The sequence below is a fragment of the Schistocerca serialis genome, chromosome 3 (genome assembly GCF_023864345.2).
Source record: "Schistocerca serialis cubense isolate TAMUIC-IGC-003099 chromosome 3, iqSchSeri2.2, whole genome shotgun sequence".
Taxonomy (NCBI): domain Eukaryota; kingdom Metazoa; phylum Arthropoda; class Insecta; order Orthoptera; family Acrididae; genus Schistocerca; species Schistocerca serialis.
In genome coordinates this window covers 304,409,125-304,426,019 of record NC_064640.1, presented here as the reverse complement: position 1 = coordinate 304,426,019, position 16,895 = coordinate 304,409,125, and the positions used below count along the sequence as shown (strand labels likewise).

Sequence of the window (16,895 nt, the reverse complement as noted above, 5' to 3'; positions counted from 1 at the left end):
AGGGTCCGATTGAGTGAGAGGCCGCAAAAGGTCAATGATATTAACGGCATTCCACGACCCACATACACTATCTGATCAAAAGTATCTGGACACCTGGCTGAAAATGACTTACAAGTTCGTGGCGCCCTTCATCGGTAATGCTGGAATTAAGTATGGTGGTGGCCCACCATTAGTCTTGATGACAGCTTCCACTCTCGCAGGCATATCATCAGTCAGGTGCTGGAAGGTTTCTTGGGGAATGGCAGCGCATTTTTTACGGAGTGCTGCACTGAGGAGAGTTATCGACCGCGGTCGGTGAGGCCTGGCATGAAGTCGACGTTCCAAAACATTCCAAAGGTGTTCTATTGGATTCAGGTCAGGAGTCTGTGCAGGCTAGTCCATTACAGGGATGTTATTGTCGTGTAACCACTGCGTCATAGGCCGTGCATTATGAACAGGTTTGACGTGTTGACAGATGCAATCGCCATCCCCGAATTGCTCTTCAACAGTGGGAAGCAAGAAGGTGTCTGAAACATCAATGTAGGCCTGTGCTGTGATAGTGCCACGCAAAACAACATTCATGAAAAACACTACCACAACATAACACCACTACACACGCTGGCAGATGACGTTCACCGGGCATTCGCCATACCCACACCCTGCGATCGGATCGCCACATTGTGTACCGTAATTCGTCACTCCACACAACGTTTTTTCACTTTCAATTGTCCAATGTTTACGTTCCTTACACCAAGCGAGGCGTCGTTTGGCATTTACCTACGTAATGTGTGGCTTATGAGCAGCTGCTCGACCATGAAATCGAAGTTTTCTCACTTCCCGCCTAACTGTCATAGCACTTGCAGTGGATCCTGATGCAGTTTGGAATTCCTGTGTAATGGTCTGGATAGATGTCTGCCTATTACACATTACGACCCTCTTCAACTGTCGGCAATCTCTGTCAGTCAACACACGAGGTCGGCCTGTACGCTTTTGTGCTGTACGTGTCCCTTCACGTTTCCACTTCACTGTCACATCGGAAACAGTAGACCTAGGGATGTTTAGGAGTGTGGAAATCTCGCGTACATACGTATGACACAAGTGACACCTAATCACCTGACCACGTCGAAGTCCGTGAGTTTCGCGGAGCGCCCCATTCTGCTCTCTCACCATGTTTAATGACTACTGATGTGGCTGATATGGAGTACCTGGCAGTAGGTAGCAGCACAATGAACCTAATACGAAAAATGTATGTTTTGGGGATGTCCGGATACTTTTGATCACATAGTGTATAGTCTACCATGCAACCACAACGTTGGCCGATAGTGTCAATACGGGGCGGGACTGGAGGTATCCAATTATGAGCACAGCATGAGGCTACGGAGCATAGCTGAACTGCTTAGTCGACGATTAACTCACAAAGTGTAAAACGATAAATAAAGCAAACATTGCATTATATCTACAACAGCTTTCGATGTCGAAATTTCGTCAGAAACGAACACAAGAAATTTCGCAGAGAGATAAAGAAGTGGCAGATAAAATATTAGCGTTTCTGCAAGATGAGTCAGTGGGATGTATTGTGTCGTATATGCTCGACTGGACAATGTACATGACGATTACAATGATGATGATACGTGCTTAACATGTGAAAGTGATATTGAAACAGGTGTCGAGCCATGTAGATCATCATCGTTGTCGGACAGGGAGCCAGAAATTCTGTCTCTAGTAAAACGTAGTAAAGAATAATCGTTGTCCAAGGAGCGGGCACTAAGCGTAATCATGTATATGGAACATCGCACAGATTTTGAATAAGTCCGCAGCAATATGACCGTGTAGTGCATATGAAAAACTACGGATCTTCAAGGAAGAACAAGACGTACTTGTTATAAAAACTGGTGTTTCGGCGTTTCAAGGATTCTCGATACAATTTACACGATGCTCATGATCGTGACCTACTATGTTATATATGTCAAACTGCGTGCGACATACATTACAGTGATTTCAAGGGAAGCGGCGGTGGATGATTGCATATCTTCAAACAGTGCTACAGAACAGGAGGACGTAAGATAAAGAAATTTCAAACAAAAACTTGGCGACGCACAGCAAACTGTTGACTCAGCCCGACAATTTGTAGATGTGATAAACAAATATGTCCCATCGTTCAGTACGGAATTCTTTTCAACTCTAATCATTCGGGATTTGCAGAGGACACGCGTATGAAAGGAGCCCTGGGAATTAAAGGTACCAAGAGAGTTGTATCAAGATCAACTAACATCAATGGCTTACACATTCGTATACAAGTTCGCCGACTAATAATCTGGATGGTAAACTATCTGGAAAGTTATTTATCGTGCTGCGAGAGGTTGGAGGTGCTCTGTCCCCTACGATTCTTTCTCGCGAGTGTGATCTTGCAAGGGCACAAGGGCATATTTACGTCACAGCAAGCAAGAGTGGGAAAATGGGCTTAAGAGAACTACAGCTATGGTATGAGTACTGCTTTTGGCCAATAGCTGATGAAAATAACAAACTTTTGCTTCATTACTGGTTTGCATATAAAAATCATACTCCTTTAGAGCAAACTACCGCTTCCGAAAGGTGTGTGACATTGTAATTCATATCACCTGGCACCACTGGACAGATTCAGGCTCTGGATGTTTGCTTTTTCGTGTCTATAAAACATATTATAGCACTATCTGCAGCTGCGCCTTAAGGGATAGCCAGTTTCACAATAAGCACCTCGACAGACGTTCGCAATCAATTGTATGCCATCACATTCCATCAGTTCTCATCAGTCCGTTACACCAATATGATTCTATATTCATTCTTTAAGAGTGGACACATAGCTGAACGTCCTGCATAGTTTGTAGCCCCCAAGGAGTTCGCCTGCGGTCTTGATGGTGGTAACCTTTGTGATCACTGTCATGCGCAATTCTTCATTCGGCGTTCATGATGCAAGTTGATGGTTTGTTTAGAATATTCCTTGACTGTTGACGATGTCCATTTTGTGAAGTATAATATATACATCTCATAGAAGGTTCTGCACCTCCCAGACACTCATTTTCTGTCGCTCTGCTGATGCACATGGTGAGTCATTAGTAGCTAATATTTTACCTATCAGAATTGTTCACACAAAACTTCCAAATGAGCCTTACTAAAAATTGCACTTGTGACCTCACACTCAAAGGATTCCTTGTAAAATTCCGTTCCCTTATTACCTTTCCCAAAACGTAGTTGAAGGGCAGTGGGGTAGGTCATCATCTTCCCTTACACCAGTTTTTATTTAAAATTGTTCTTTTAATAACTGACAGTTTTTTCTGTTCCAAATTCTTCTAGTATACTAAAAAGTGTTTTCTGTATACGGAGTCGTAGGCTTTCTCGAAGATTATAAAGGTTACGACAAGATTTTTGCCCCTTATACATTAGTTCCTTCCTATTACTTTCAAATTCATAATCTACTCTACGCAGCGACGGCCCTTCCTAAATATCCTTGGTATTCTCCGAACTGGCGGTCTAATTGCTCTTACAAACGATTTTGAAGGGTTTGGATAGGATTTTGTCCATAACAGTCGCTAAAGAGTTTTCCCTAAGGTTGTAAACATCTGCCTTATTTCATTTCTTGTGTAAAGGATGTATGAGAGTGCATTTCCATTCTTTTGGAATTTTCTCATTGTACCAAATTTCCCCCTAAAGTTTTTCAATCACATCATTGTTGGTATTTTTCTATATCTCTACAACTGAATCTTCTCCAGAAACATTATCTTTGAGTTGTTTAATTATGTTCTGTATTTCAGTATCTGGTGGTTTTGAATTTGGAATAATATTCTCAGGTTCTTGAAAGATATCACGCATTTCTCAGAATTTAGGAGCTTTTTACAGTACTCCGCTAACAAGTCACAGTTCTCTTCATTATTTATAGCTATTGCGTGGTTTTCTCTTTTAAAACATAGACTTTGCGGCTGCTACTTCTTTACTTTAATACTGAAAGTTTTATAAAAATTTCTTGTTGTTGTTTTCCGGAAGTCTCCTTAAATATCATGTAGAAGGGACTTTTCAAAATTTCTCTTAGCAGGTCTCAAAATTTTTGCTATACACTTTGTTTCTTTCCTGTATAGCGCTTTACAGCTTTTATCGCACAGCGCTGGACTTTAAATATGAGAAAGAAATGGTAAAGAACTTAATTTTGCCAGCGCGATTCCATTTTATGATGGTCTGACGTGGACGACTGTTAAAGGACACATGAAGGCAACGTAAGACGTTCACGATCTACCGAGACAAGACTGTCTTAATTAAATTTATTTTCTATTTCGTCCCGTTTTAGGCTTGTGCACTACTCCAGTGAATAGATTCCACTGCTTAAATGCGATTCTGTTAGGTGTGCAGAATACCCACGGATACCATAACTTCTTGAGTTCCTCGGCCGTGGTTAAATCACGTTGGAAATAATGGCCATAAGGAACACAGGCAGTTTATTCTTAACACGGGACATCTCACCTAATTTTGCGTCCTCACGTTGCTACACAGATATCATGAAGCATAGTGACATGACTGCTTCTACGAGAGAGTGCTGAAAGGCAATGCCTCCGAATTTTTTTACGTCAAAACTCTTGAAGCGTTTTAAATAAAACAAATGTTTTTAACATTCAACTTCTTTATTCTTGGTGTCTACATACTTATTTCTGAACACGGTCACACTGGCGATATTGAAGGCATTAATAGTGTAACACGTTCTATTTCTTTTAGTGCATATTGTGGGAAATTCTTAAAAAGAAAGTGTTGTGAAGTAAAATATCCCTGTGATAAGTAGCTGACGCGATTATACCTATAAACAGACAACTAGGCCAAGTTTTCACAGCCAGTGTTCAGCAGTTTTCCGATTCTTACGATCCACGTACCGTGTCTAAAATTACTTGTCTCAGAATACTATACCTCTACAGCGTTAAGCTGCCATCCAGGTTTAGGTCTCTGTCGGTTTCTCTTCCAGCGAATGCTACACTACTGGCCATTAAAATTGCTGCACCACGAAGATGACGTGCTACAGGTGCGAAATTTAACCGACAGGAAGAAGATGCCGTGAGATGCAAATGATTAGCTTTTCAGAGCATTCACACAAGGTTGGCGCCGGTAGCGACACCTACAACGTGCTGACATGAGGAAAGTTTCCAACCGATTGCTCATACACAAACAGCAGTTGACCGGCGTTGCCTGGTGAAACGTTGTTGTGATACCTCGTGTAAGGAGGAGAAATGCGTACCATCACGTTTCCGACTTTGATAAAGGTCGGATTGTAGCCTATCGCGATTGCGGTTTATCGTATCGCGACATTGCAGGTCGCATTGGTCGAGATCCAATGACTGTTAGCAGAATATGGAATAGGTGGGTTCAGGAGAGTAATACGGAACGCTGTGCTGGATCCCAACGGCCTCGTATCACTAGTAGTCGAGATGACAGGAATCTTATCCGCATGGCTGTAACGGATCGTGCATCCACGTCTCGATCCCTGAGTCAACAGATGGGGACGTTTGCAAGACAACAACCATCTGCACGAACAGTTCGACGACGTTTGCAGCAGCATGGACTATCAGCTCAGAGACCATGGCTGTGGTTACCCTTGACGCTGCATCACAGACAGGAGCGGCTTCGATGGTGTACTCAACGACGAACCTGGGTGCACGAATGGCAAAACGTCATTTTTTCGGATGAATCCAGGTCCTGTTTACAGCATCATGATGGTCACATCCGTGTTTGGCGACATCGCGGTGAACGCACATTGGAATCGTGTATTCGTCATCGCCATACTGGCGTATCACCCGGCGTGATGGTATGGGGTGCCATTGGTTACACGTCTCGGTCACCTCTTGTTCGCATTGACGGCACTTTGAACAGTGGACGTTACATTTCAGATGCGTTACGACCCGTGGCTCTACCCTTCATTCGATCCTTGCAAAACCCTACATTTCAGCAGGACAATGCACGACCGCATGTTGCAGGTCCTGTACGGGTCGTTCTGGATACAGAAAATGTTCGACTGCTGCCCTGGCCAACATATTCTCCAGATCTCTCACCAATTGAAAACGTCTGGTCAATGGTGGCCGAGCAACTGGCTCGTCACAATACGCCAGTCACTACTCTTGATGAACAATGGTATTGTGTTGAAGCTGCATGGGCAGCTGTACCTGTACACGCCATCCAAGCTCTGTTTGACTGAATGCCAAGGCGTATCAAGGCCGTTATTACGGCCAGAGGTGGTTGTTCTGGGTACTGATTTCTCAGGATCTATGCACCCAAATTGCGTGAAAATGTAATCACATGTCAGTTCTAGTATAATATATTTGTCCAATGAATACCCGTTTATCATCTGCATTTCTTCATGGTGTAGCAATTTTAATGGCCAGTAGTGTAGATTGATTCCTCAAGAAAAAGCGACGGTTTACTTCGTGACCCATTCTTGTTCGTTCTGAGCTTGTATTTCGTCTCCAGAGACCTCTCGTCGGCGGGTAGTTGAACAATAATAAATTTTATTTGTAGTAATAAGATGTATCATGTTCTTTGTGGGATGTAGTACTACGTGCCTAAAAATCCACGAAGAAAAAGAAATGCTTTAATGTCGAAAAGCCTCTAACTGTAAAGTCCGAAAATAGATGGTGAATTATAATCGCTAAGCATAACAGTGCTCGTCAGAGGGACAGCAGCACGTCACTTTCTAGACGATCCTGTCCGCGATCGAATCATTGGGTCTCCCTATTCAGATTATCGTGGCCTGATGTCGTATGGTACCGCTAGCGGCCTATCGGAGGCCATGTATTACATGGGAACTTCAGTATTACAATCATGTTCCGATCCTCTTGATGCCCCAGGAGAGAAGCTCTTGACAAATTTGCATCTTATTGGCGATACTTCTTCCAAGCATATAGTGTAAGTATATAGTTTAACCAGTTGTCAAATTCTTCGGCTTGTACCGATCGAGATGTCGCAAAGATTGGTACAGTCTACTCGTATTCGGGAGGTGTTGGGTTCAGACCACTGTCTAGGCACCCTGATGAAACATTTCCTTTGATTTTCGAACTAAATCGAGACAGAGGCGTGAAGGTTCACTTGAAAATGGCACGGTTGATTTCCTTCTCCACTCGCGCACGATCAAAGCAAGTTCTCTGTCTCCTACAACATCGTCATCAGTTGTTCACTTTGACCGCTTCGTTCCCTCGTTCCACACTTGTGGACCTCCATTCATTATTTTTTTTCTCTGAAACTTGGCGTATTTTCCCGCTCATGGACCGATGGTCCACGAATGTGGACCTTCTAGTTCTTAGTTTTAAAACCAGAACGCAGCAACTCGCACGGTAATATTCGTGTGTTAGTTTGCAGCTAAAGGTATGCAGAAAATGGTTACTTCTACAAATCGAAAAGTTTAGTAAATAAATATTATGCCTGAATATTAAACTGGCAATCTGTATTTTTTCCCTAACGTTCAATAACTATTCTAGATGTTGAGAATTAATTTAGATTTGCACAAATTTTGTTCGTTACTATGAAATAACACATTATCTGATGGTTCTCGTACGTGGACCTTAGATCATAATGCATATCTGCTTATTTCAATTTGGTTTTCGACAATCGAATATTGAAATAACCGTTGTTTCTAAACACTACAGCAATGCATGAAATATTAACTGATGACAATTAGAAGTTCCTCTTAATGACAGCATTACGGAATTATATGATTGGGAAGATGACGAAGTCTCGTGTTTGATTAAATATTGGCTTAATGAGCTTAATGAAACTGACTGGTAAACAATAAGAACATTAAGATGGGACAGTAGCCGGAAGAAGAGGGCGTCCTTGTACAGTGAATTACTCTGATACTGAAGATGTAGATATGTAGGAAATGTGAAAAAATTCAAGAAGAGCTGCGTTTCAACTAGTTTCAGAAGTTAGGTTTTCCAATGTTGGCGAACTACCAACATTTGTTGAGGCAAGGGATGTCACAAAATGCAGGAAACGTGGCTGTAATTCCAAAATAAGAGATGTGTGGAGCGTATTTACGTATTGCGAGAAATAATGGCTTTTAAGCTTATCATAAAAAGTAAAAATTTATCTACTGACAGTAGCAAATTATTACTTGCTAGGAATTATTGGTAGATTATTATTTTCTTGCAATTATGAAGTATTTTAGAGCATCAATAAAAACGTGTATTGAAAATCATATATTTCCAAAATATTAACATTAAGAATCCTATTTTCTGTGTGCATAAACATATAGAGTTCACTGTTTCCATGTATATTTCTGAATAAAATGTTTTTACTGAAGAAAGAGGAAAGAAAATAAAAAACAAATACTTGTATGTTTAAACGATAAGTGAGACCTGAGGTCCACACTCGTACCATATTCATCCCAATGTCATTTAAAACAGGACAGGTCATCTGGTTGCCTGGCTGTCTCCCTCTTATTATGACATAAGGAATACTCTACTGAAATGGGATGCACAGTTATCCATGTACCACAGTTACTACTTTGGAACTTACTTCAAGCCTCGAAGTGGGAGTAATGCAATATCTAAATATGGCACGATCATCTGTGCAATACTTCCCTCGTGTAAAACTGGGAAATTAGCGGAATCTATGAAACAATGTGTAGCCTAAAGTCACTCACATGGTGACGACAGTTGCCAATCAACTGCAGGTACTGCTTTATCTGCTGTCGTGATAGCAGAAAAACGTCAGAAGAAACCTTCACCCGCCAAACAAGAAGCGAAAGCAAAAAATTGCTGATAAATACAGAAGGACATTAAAGAGGACTGTTAGCTAGAAGAGTAGCGCCACGAAAGTGACTGCTGAACTTAAGATACGTTGAGAACACAGCGTTTACAAAACAGTGTGACGATAAATACAAAATGGAAAATGCACAGTAGAAATAAGGAAGGAAGATTAGAATTTAACGTCTCGTCGACGTTGCGACATTGAGGTCAAACGGAGCACAGTTCTTGATGCAGAAGAGACGGGAAGGGAATCGGCCGTGTCCTTTCAAAGGAATCATCCCGGCATTCACGTTAAATGAGTTAAGGAGATCACAGCTGGAAGGGTATCTTATCTGACATAGCCAAGATAGACACAAAGCCAACATCTACCACATTAGTACAATATTTATATATTGATGCAGAGATTGGAAAAATCTATAATAAGGTTATAGAAATTATTCTTATAATCAAGAGAGATGAAAATATAATTGTGGTGGATGAGTGGTATTCGAAAGTGGAAAGACGGAAAAATATTATCTGATCTTTGACTGGGGGAAAATAGTCAAAAGGAAAGCAGCCAGGTAGAAATTTGCACGTAGCACAATTTAAAAGAATGTAGTATAGGTGGAAGAGGCTTGGAGACATCCGAAGAATTCAGATACATTACATAATGGTAAGACGGAGATTTCTGAAGGTTATTTTAAACTGCAAAACATTTCCAGGACCGAATGAGGATTCTAACCACAAGTTATTGGCTATAAACCGCAGATCAGAACCGACGAAATTGCTGAAAGGTAGGAAATCTAGAAGATGTTACCAGGATGAATTGAAGGAACTAGAGGTTGTTAAGTGTTACGCAGGGAGCGTTAGGCAAAGACTGCCAGAGACGGGGGAAATGAATTCAGTAGCAGACGAATGGGTAATTTTTGAGAAGCTAAGTAGTGAAGGCAGCAGAACATTGGACAGTAAAAGACAAGACCCAGCAGATTTCCATGGATACTATGATAGATACTGAATTGAATCGATGGAAGAAGAAGAAATATAAAAATGTAGCAAATGAAGGAGGCAAATGAGACTTGCAGGAAGTGCAACATGGCAAGGCAGGAATGGCTATAGAACAAATTCAAAGCTATAGTAGCATGCATGACTACGGCGATATGAGAAGCAGCTGTATGCATATCTAGGATTTAGATGGCACTCCAGTACTAAGCAAAGAGGGGAAGGCTAAAAGGCAGACGGAATATATAGAAATACCATGGAAAAGCAAGAGGAAACAGATGTAGATGAAATGAGAGATATTATACTGCGAGAAGAATTAGAGAGAGAACAGAAAGACCTAAATCGAAAGAAGGGACCTAGAATAGACGATGTTACATTGGAACTATTAAAATCCTTGACAGAGCTAGCCATGACAAAAATATTCCACTCGGTATTCTACATATATGAGACAGGTGAAATACCCTCAGACTTCATGAGATGAAGAACGTAATAATTTTAATTCCAAATAAGCCAGGGGCTGAAAATCAATACACACTGAAGTGCCAAAGAAACTGATATAGGCATGCGTCTTCAAATACGGAGATATACACTCCTGGAAATTGAAATAAGAACACCGTGAATTCATTGTCCCAGGAAGGGGAAACTTTATTGACACATTCCTGGGGTCAGATACATCACATGATCACACTGACAGAACCACAGTCACATAGACACAGGCAACAGAGCATGCACAATGTCGGCACTAGTACAGTGTATATCCACCTTTCGCAGCAATGCAGGCTGCTGTTCTCCCATGGAGACGATCGTAGAGATGCTGGATGTAGTCCTGTGGAACGGCTTGCCATGCCATTTCCACCTGGCGCCTCAGTTGGACCAGCGTTCGTGCTGGACGTGCAGACCGCGTGAGACGACGCTTCATCCAGTCCCAAACATGCTCAATGGGGGACAGATCCGGAAATCTTGCTGGCCAGGGAAGTTGACTTACACCTTCTAGAGCACGTTGGGTGGCACGGGATACATGCGGACGTGCATTGTCCTGTTGGAACAGCAAGTTCCCTTGCCGGTCTAGGAATGGTAGAACGATGGGTTCGATGACGGTTTGGATGTACCGTGCACTATTCAGTGTCCCCTCGACGATCACCAGTGGTGTACGGCCAGTGTAGGAGATCGCTCCCCACACCATGATGCCGGGTGTTGGTCCTGTGTGCCTCGGTCGTATGCAGTCCTGATTGTGGCGCTCACCTGCACGGCGCCAAACACGCATACGACCATCATTGGCACCAAGGCAGAAGCGACTCTCATCGCTGAAGACGACACGTCTCCATTCGTCCCTCCATTCACGCCTGTCGCGACACCACTGGAGGCGGGCTGCACGATGTTGGGGCGTGAGCGGAAGACGGCCTAACGGTGTGCGGGACCGTAGCCCAGCTTCATGGAGACGGTTGCGAATGGTCCTCGCCGATACCCCAGGAGCAACAGTGTCCCTAATTTGCTGGGAAGTGGCGGTGCGGTCCCCTACGGCACTGCGTAGGATCCTACGGTCTTGGCGTGCATCCGTGCGTCGCTGCGGTCCGGTCCCAGGTCGACGGGCACGTGCACCTTCCGCCGACCACTGGCGACAACATCGATGTACTGTGGAGACCTCACGCCGCACGTGTTGAGCAATTCGGCGGTACGTCCACCCGGCCTCCCGCATGCCCACTATACGCCCTCGCTCAAAGTCCGTCAACTGCACATACGGTTCACGTCCACGCTGTCGCGGCATGCTACCAGTGTTAAAGACTGCGATGGAGCTCCGTATGCCACGGCAAACTGGCTGACACTGACGGCGGCGGTGCACAAATGCTGCGCAGTTAGCGCCATTCGACGGCCAACACCGCGGTTCCTGGTGTGTCCGCTGTGCCGTGAGTGTGATCATTGCTTGTACAGCCCTCTCGCAGTGTCCGGGGCAAGTATGGTGGGTCTGACACACCGGTGTCAATGTGCTCTCTTTTCCATTTCCAGGAGTGTATAAACAGACAGGATACGGCACTGCGGTCGGGAACGCCTATATAAGACAAAAAGTGCCTGGCGGAGTTGTTAGATCGGTTACTGCTGCTATAATATCAGGTTATCAAGAGTTAACTGAATTTGAACGCCGTGTTATAGTCGGCGCACGAGCGATGGGACACAGCATCCCAGAGGTAGTGATGAAATGGGGATTTTCCCGTAGGACCGTTTTACGAGTCTACCGTGAATATCAGGAACCCGGTAAAACATCACATCTCCGACATCTCTGAGGCCGGAAAAAGATGCTGCAAGAACGGGACGAACGACGGCTGAAGAGAATCTTTCAACGTGCCAGAATTGCAATCCTTCCGCAAATTGTTGCAGATTTCAATGCTGAACCATCAACAAGTGTCAGAGTGCGAACCATTCAACGGAACATCATCGATATGGGCTTTCGGAGCCTAAGGCCCATTCATGTACCCTTGATGACTGCACGACACAAAGATTTACGCCTCACCTGGGCCCGTGAACACCAACATTGGACTGTTGACGACTGGAAACATTTGCCTGTTCGGGCGAGTCTCGTTTCAAATTGTTTCGAGCGGATGGACGTGTACGAGTGTGAAGACAACCTCATGAATCCATTGACCCTGCGTGTCAGCAGGGGACTGATCAGGCTTGTGGAGGCTCTGTAATGGTGTGGGGCGTGTGCAGTTGGAGTGATATAGGACCCCTGATACGTCAAGATATGACTGTGACAGGTGACACGAATGTCAGCTCTTGTCTCATCACCTGCATCCATTCCTGTCCATTGTGCATTCCGGCTTACTTGGGCAATTACATCAGGACAATACAACACCCCACACATCCAGAATTGTTACAGAGTGGCATCAGGAACACGCTTCTCTGTTTAAACACTTCCTCTGGCCACCAAACTCCCAGTCATGAACATTATTGAGCATGTCTGTGATACCTGGCAACGTGCTGTCGAGAGGAGCTCTCCACCTCCTCATACTCTTACGGTTTATGGACAGCCCTGCAGGATTCATGGTGTCAGTTCCCTCCAGCACTACTTCAGACATTAGTCGAGTCCATGCAACGTCATGTTGCGGCATTCGCCGGCCACGGTGGCCGTGCGGTTCTAGGCGCTCCAGTCCGGAACCGCGGGACTGCTACGGTCGCAGGTTCGAATCCTGCCTCGGGCATGGATGTGTTTGATGTCCTTAGGTTAGTTAGGTTTAAGTAGTTCTAAGTTCAAGGGGATTGATGACCTAAGATGTTAAGTCCCACAGTGTTCAGAGCCATTTGAACCATTTTGCGGCATACCTGCGTGCTCGGGGGCCCCTACACGATATTAGGCAGGTGCACGAGTTTGTTGGTTCTTCAGTGTATGTTATAATAGAAATTGTACTATGTGCGTGCCGCTGAAACATAGAAACGAGTCCTGGTACGATCAAGCGAGTTATATGGTGTGGTAGCCATCTAGCCCCATCCATGAAGAAGGGTCCCGTTTTTACCCGGAAGGCGTGCTTTTGAAGTTATAAGAGCTGGGAAATTTCGCCCTCTAGAAATTTCTAGAACATTCCAGAACATTCGAGAATATTCGTGAACATTCCAGAATATTCTAGAGTATTAGAGAGCATTCCACAACATTCCAGAATGTTCCACAATGATTCTGGATGTTCTGGAATGTTCGGGAATAGTCTGGAATATTCGGGAAGACTTCTGAATGTTCGGTAACATCCTGGAACACCCCAGATCATTGTGGAACATTCCAGAACACTCTCGAATGTTGTAGAATGTTCTGGAACGTTTTGGACCATCGGAAGCCTTTTTGGTATGTTCTGGAATTCGTCATTTGTGGGGCTACCCATTGGTGGGGGTATACAAAGCACGACTCGTCGTGGGTAAGAACATCAGTTTCTTGTCAGTACGAAGGGAGGAACCGAAAAAGTAGTGCAATGAGTGAATAAAAACAAACAGTGAAGTGTGAGTAGTCATAGTGATACAGCGACTGAATATGAATCGAAAATAAAGTGTGTAAAGTGTCCTTAGTGTGTTTGTTGACAAAAAGATGATTTGATTTATATTTTAGACAGTGCCCAAGCGTAAAGCAGGAGGCGATCTTGCCAGTTCTGAATCAAAACGGCGAACACGAAAAGAAAGGTGAAAAGTGAAACTGACGAAGAGCGCAAAGCACGTTCAAGTTCCCAATGCACGAGAATAAGCACCGTGAGAAGCAGAGAAACCGAAGAACAACGAAATGAACTGATTGAAGAATCAAGAATTGCGACACAATCTTACAATAAAAGATTGCGTACTCAAGCGAGCAATGAAAATATCACCCTACGAGAAGCGCGGACGAGAACCAATAAACAGTACAATCTGACAAATGAAGCATTCCACTGCGACCCGACGGAAGAATATAACAAACACAAACATGTCGTAATGGAAAAAACTGGTTAAGACCGTAAATTTTGCAACATGAAAATATTCAGGAGACGAACACCAGGATTCTGTTTTTTGAATGGAAAAATTTGTTTACTAACTCTCTGAGCGAAGGCGGGTACCCCAGATACTTGTAAATATTGCCGAACCATCAATTTAGTAAGTTATGGTTGCAAAATATTGCCACGAATTATTTGCAGAAGAATGGAAAAAAAACTGACATAAGCCAACCCCAGGAAACATCGGTTTGGGCTTCAGAGAAATGTGGGAACACGCAAGACAGTGCTGACCCTACGACTTATATTACAAGATAGATTCTAGGAAAGCAAACCTAGATTTGTAGCATTTTTAGATTTAGAGAAAGTTTTTGACGATATTGAATGCATTAGTTGAAATTCTGATGATAGCAGGAAGTTAGCTGAGTATTACCGATTACAAGGTAATTCTGTCAGACAGCAAAAGGCTTGGAAAAGCAGTCGAGATGAATGGATAATGTCTTCAAAAACGGTTATAAACGAACATTAACAAAAATATAGCAAGGGTAATGGAATGTAGTTGATCTAAATCAGACGATGCTGAGGGAAATACATTAGAAAATGGGATTTCCAAGTGGTGGTTGTGTACTGTTATTTTGGCAGCAAATTAATTGACGATGTGGAGTGGCCGCGCGGTTAGAGGCGGCATGGCACGGATTGTACGACCCCTTCCGCCGGAGGTTCGAGTCCTCCCTCGGGCATGGGAGTGTGTGTTGTTCTTAGCATAAGTTAGTTTAAGTTACTGTAAGTAGTGTGTAAGCCTAGGGACCGATGACCTCAGCAGGTTGGCCCCTTAGGAATTCACACACATTTGAACATTTTTTAATTGGCGATGGCTGTAGTAGAGAAGATGGAACATCTTCCGACCGATACCGCATCAAATGCTGAAAACGTCATTAGGTTGGCTTTATTCCAGTCTGACAGCTGCCGAGGTACCCCACGATAACACGGTTTTCGATAGGCCATTTCTTTCTCCTTTATTGTTACTTCATCCCTCTCTCCCCACATTGGCGGGGGTTGGGCTGTCAGTGGATGCAAGTCGTCGCTCTTCAGTCATTTGACAGTAATAATTTTAAAACGTATTAGAAAATGGGATATGGTATAAAACTGGACATTGCCTGGTAGTCCAATGTGTGCCAAGGAAGTTGAGCTGATGTGCAGTCTGTCTCATATGAATGCGATGATTCGTTTGATCCAATGTTTCTGAGACGGACAGGTTGCTCGCCCTGCATATGTGTTCTGCCTTTAAAACATTCCTGGTACCAAAACCACACCTGTTTTTGCTTCAAATGGCTCTGAGCACTATGGGACTTAACATCTGAGGTCATCAGCCCCCTAGAACTTAGAACTACTTAAACCTAACTAACCTAAGGACATCAAACACATCCATGCCCGAGGCAGGATTCGAACCTGCGACCGACACCTGTTTTTGTGACATTACACTCTCTCTGGAAACTTTCATTAGATGGTGATGAACTATAGCTGGGGATGTTTTCATTACACGCTAAAATTTTATATATATTGCATTTCTATTTTCTCTCGCCGACCATGTGTCTGTCAACACCTCAGTCTTGTAACTCCGTCTCTAATCATCCCATTGTCGACGGAAAGTTAAACATTGATCTTGCTTCCTTTTATTATCTTGAAACTGTATTTCGATGCGAAAAGCACAGCTACCTCCATCTATCGTGGCGTTTGAAAAAGTTGTTCGTCTCTTCTCCCTAGACATGGAATTTTGACTCGCACAGAGTATTTATACATTCGTGAGAATTCTTATTACCTTACTTATTGAAGCATCCTCGCAGCTCATGTTCAGTCTAAGCATCCTACGGTTTATGGTTTCTATATGGAGTGTTGTACGAGGGCATGCTGGAAAGTGATGTCTCCGAATTTTTAGGTGAAAACTCTTACAGTTTTCTAAATAAAACAAAAGTTAGTAACATTCTACATACTTATTCTCCATGTATACATATTTGCAGCCCACTGCCGCTAGACGACTCCGAACTGTACCGTTTAACATGGCTGTGAGTAACATAACTATGTCAACGCTTGAGAAATAGCGTGCTGTAATCGAGTTTCTAATTCGAAGAGTTCGCTTACACATGGAGCATCATCTCCTTCAGCATGACAATGCCAGACAACACACAAGCGCTGCGACATCTGCAACAATCCGACGCCTTGGGTTCATGTCATCTGTCATCCTCCACACAGTCCCATCCGATTTTCATCTGTTCTCATAACTTAAAGAATACCTTCGAGGACTTCACTTTGATAGTGATGAAGTGGTGTAAGCCCGTCAGGGTAGCCGAGAGTGCTAACGCGCTGCTTCCTGGACTCGGGTAGGCGCGCCGCCCCCGGATCGAGTCCGGCCGGCGAATTAACAACGAGGGCCGATGTGCCGGCCAGCTTGGATGTGGTTTTTAGGCGGTTTTCCACATCCCGCTACGTGAATACCGGGCTGGTACCCATGTTCCGCCTCAGTTACACGGCTCACAGACGTCTGAACAGATTCGCACTATTCCATAGATTACACTCGACGCAGACAGTTGGGGTACACTAATTCCGTCCCGGGGGGTACGAGGTGGCGGCAGGAAGGGCATCCGGCCACCCCTTAACCATTAACATGCCAAACCCGATTAACGATGGCTGACCCTGCGTAAATGCAGGACAAGGGTCAAGCGATAGATAGTGATGAAGCGGTGTAAGCGGAGGTGAG

General features: G+C 43.9%; 1 protein-coding gene across 1 annotated transcript in view; it reads right to left on the bottom strand.

Moving 5' to 3' along the window:
• Positions 1–16,895, bottom strand: part of LOC126470797 (nicolin-1-like) — a 212,500-nt gene that overhangs the window by 101,579 nt on the left and 94,026 nt on the right. The window lies entirely within an intron of this gene.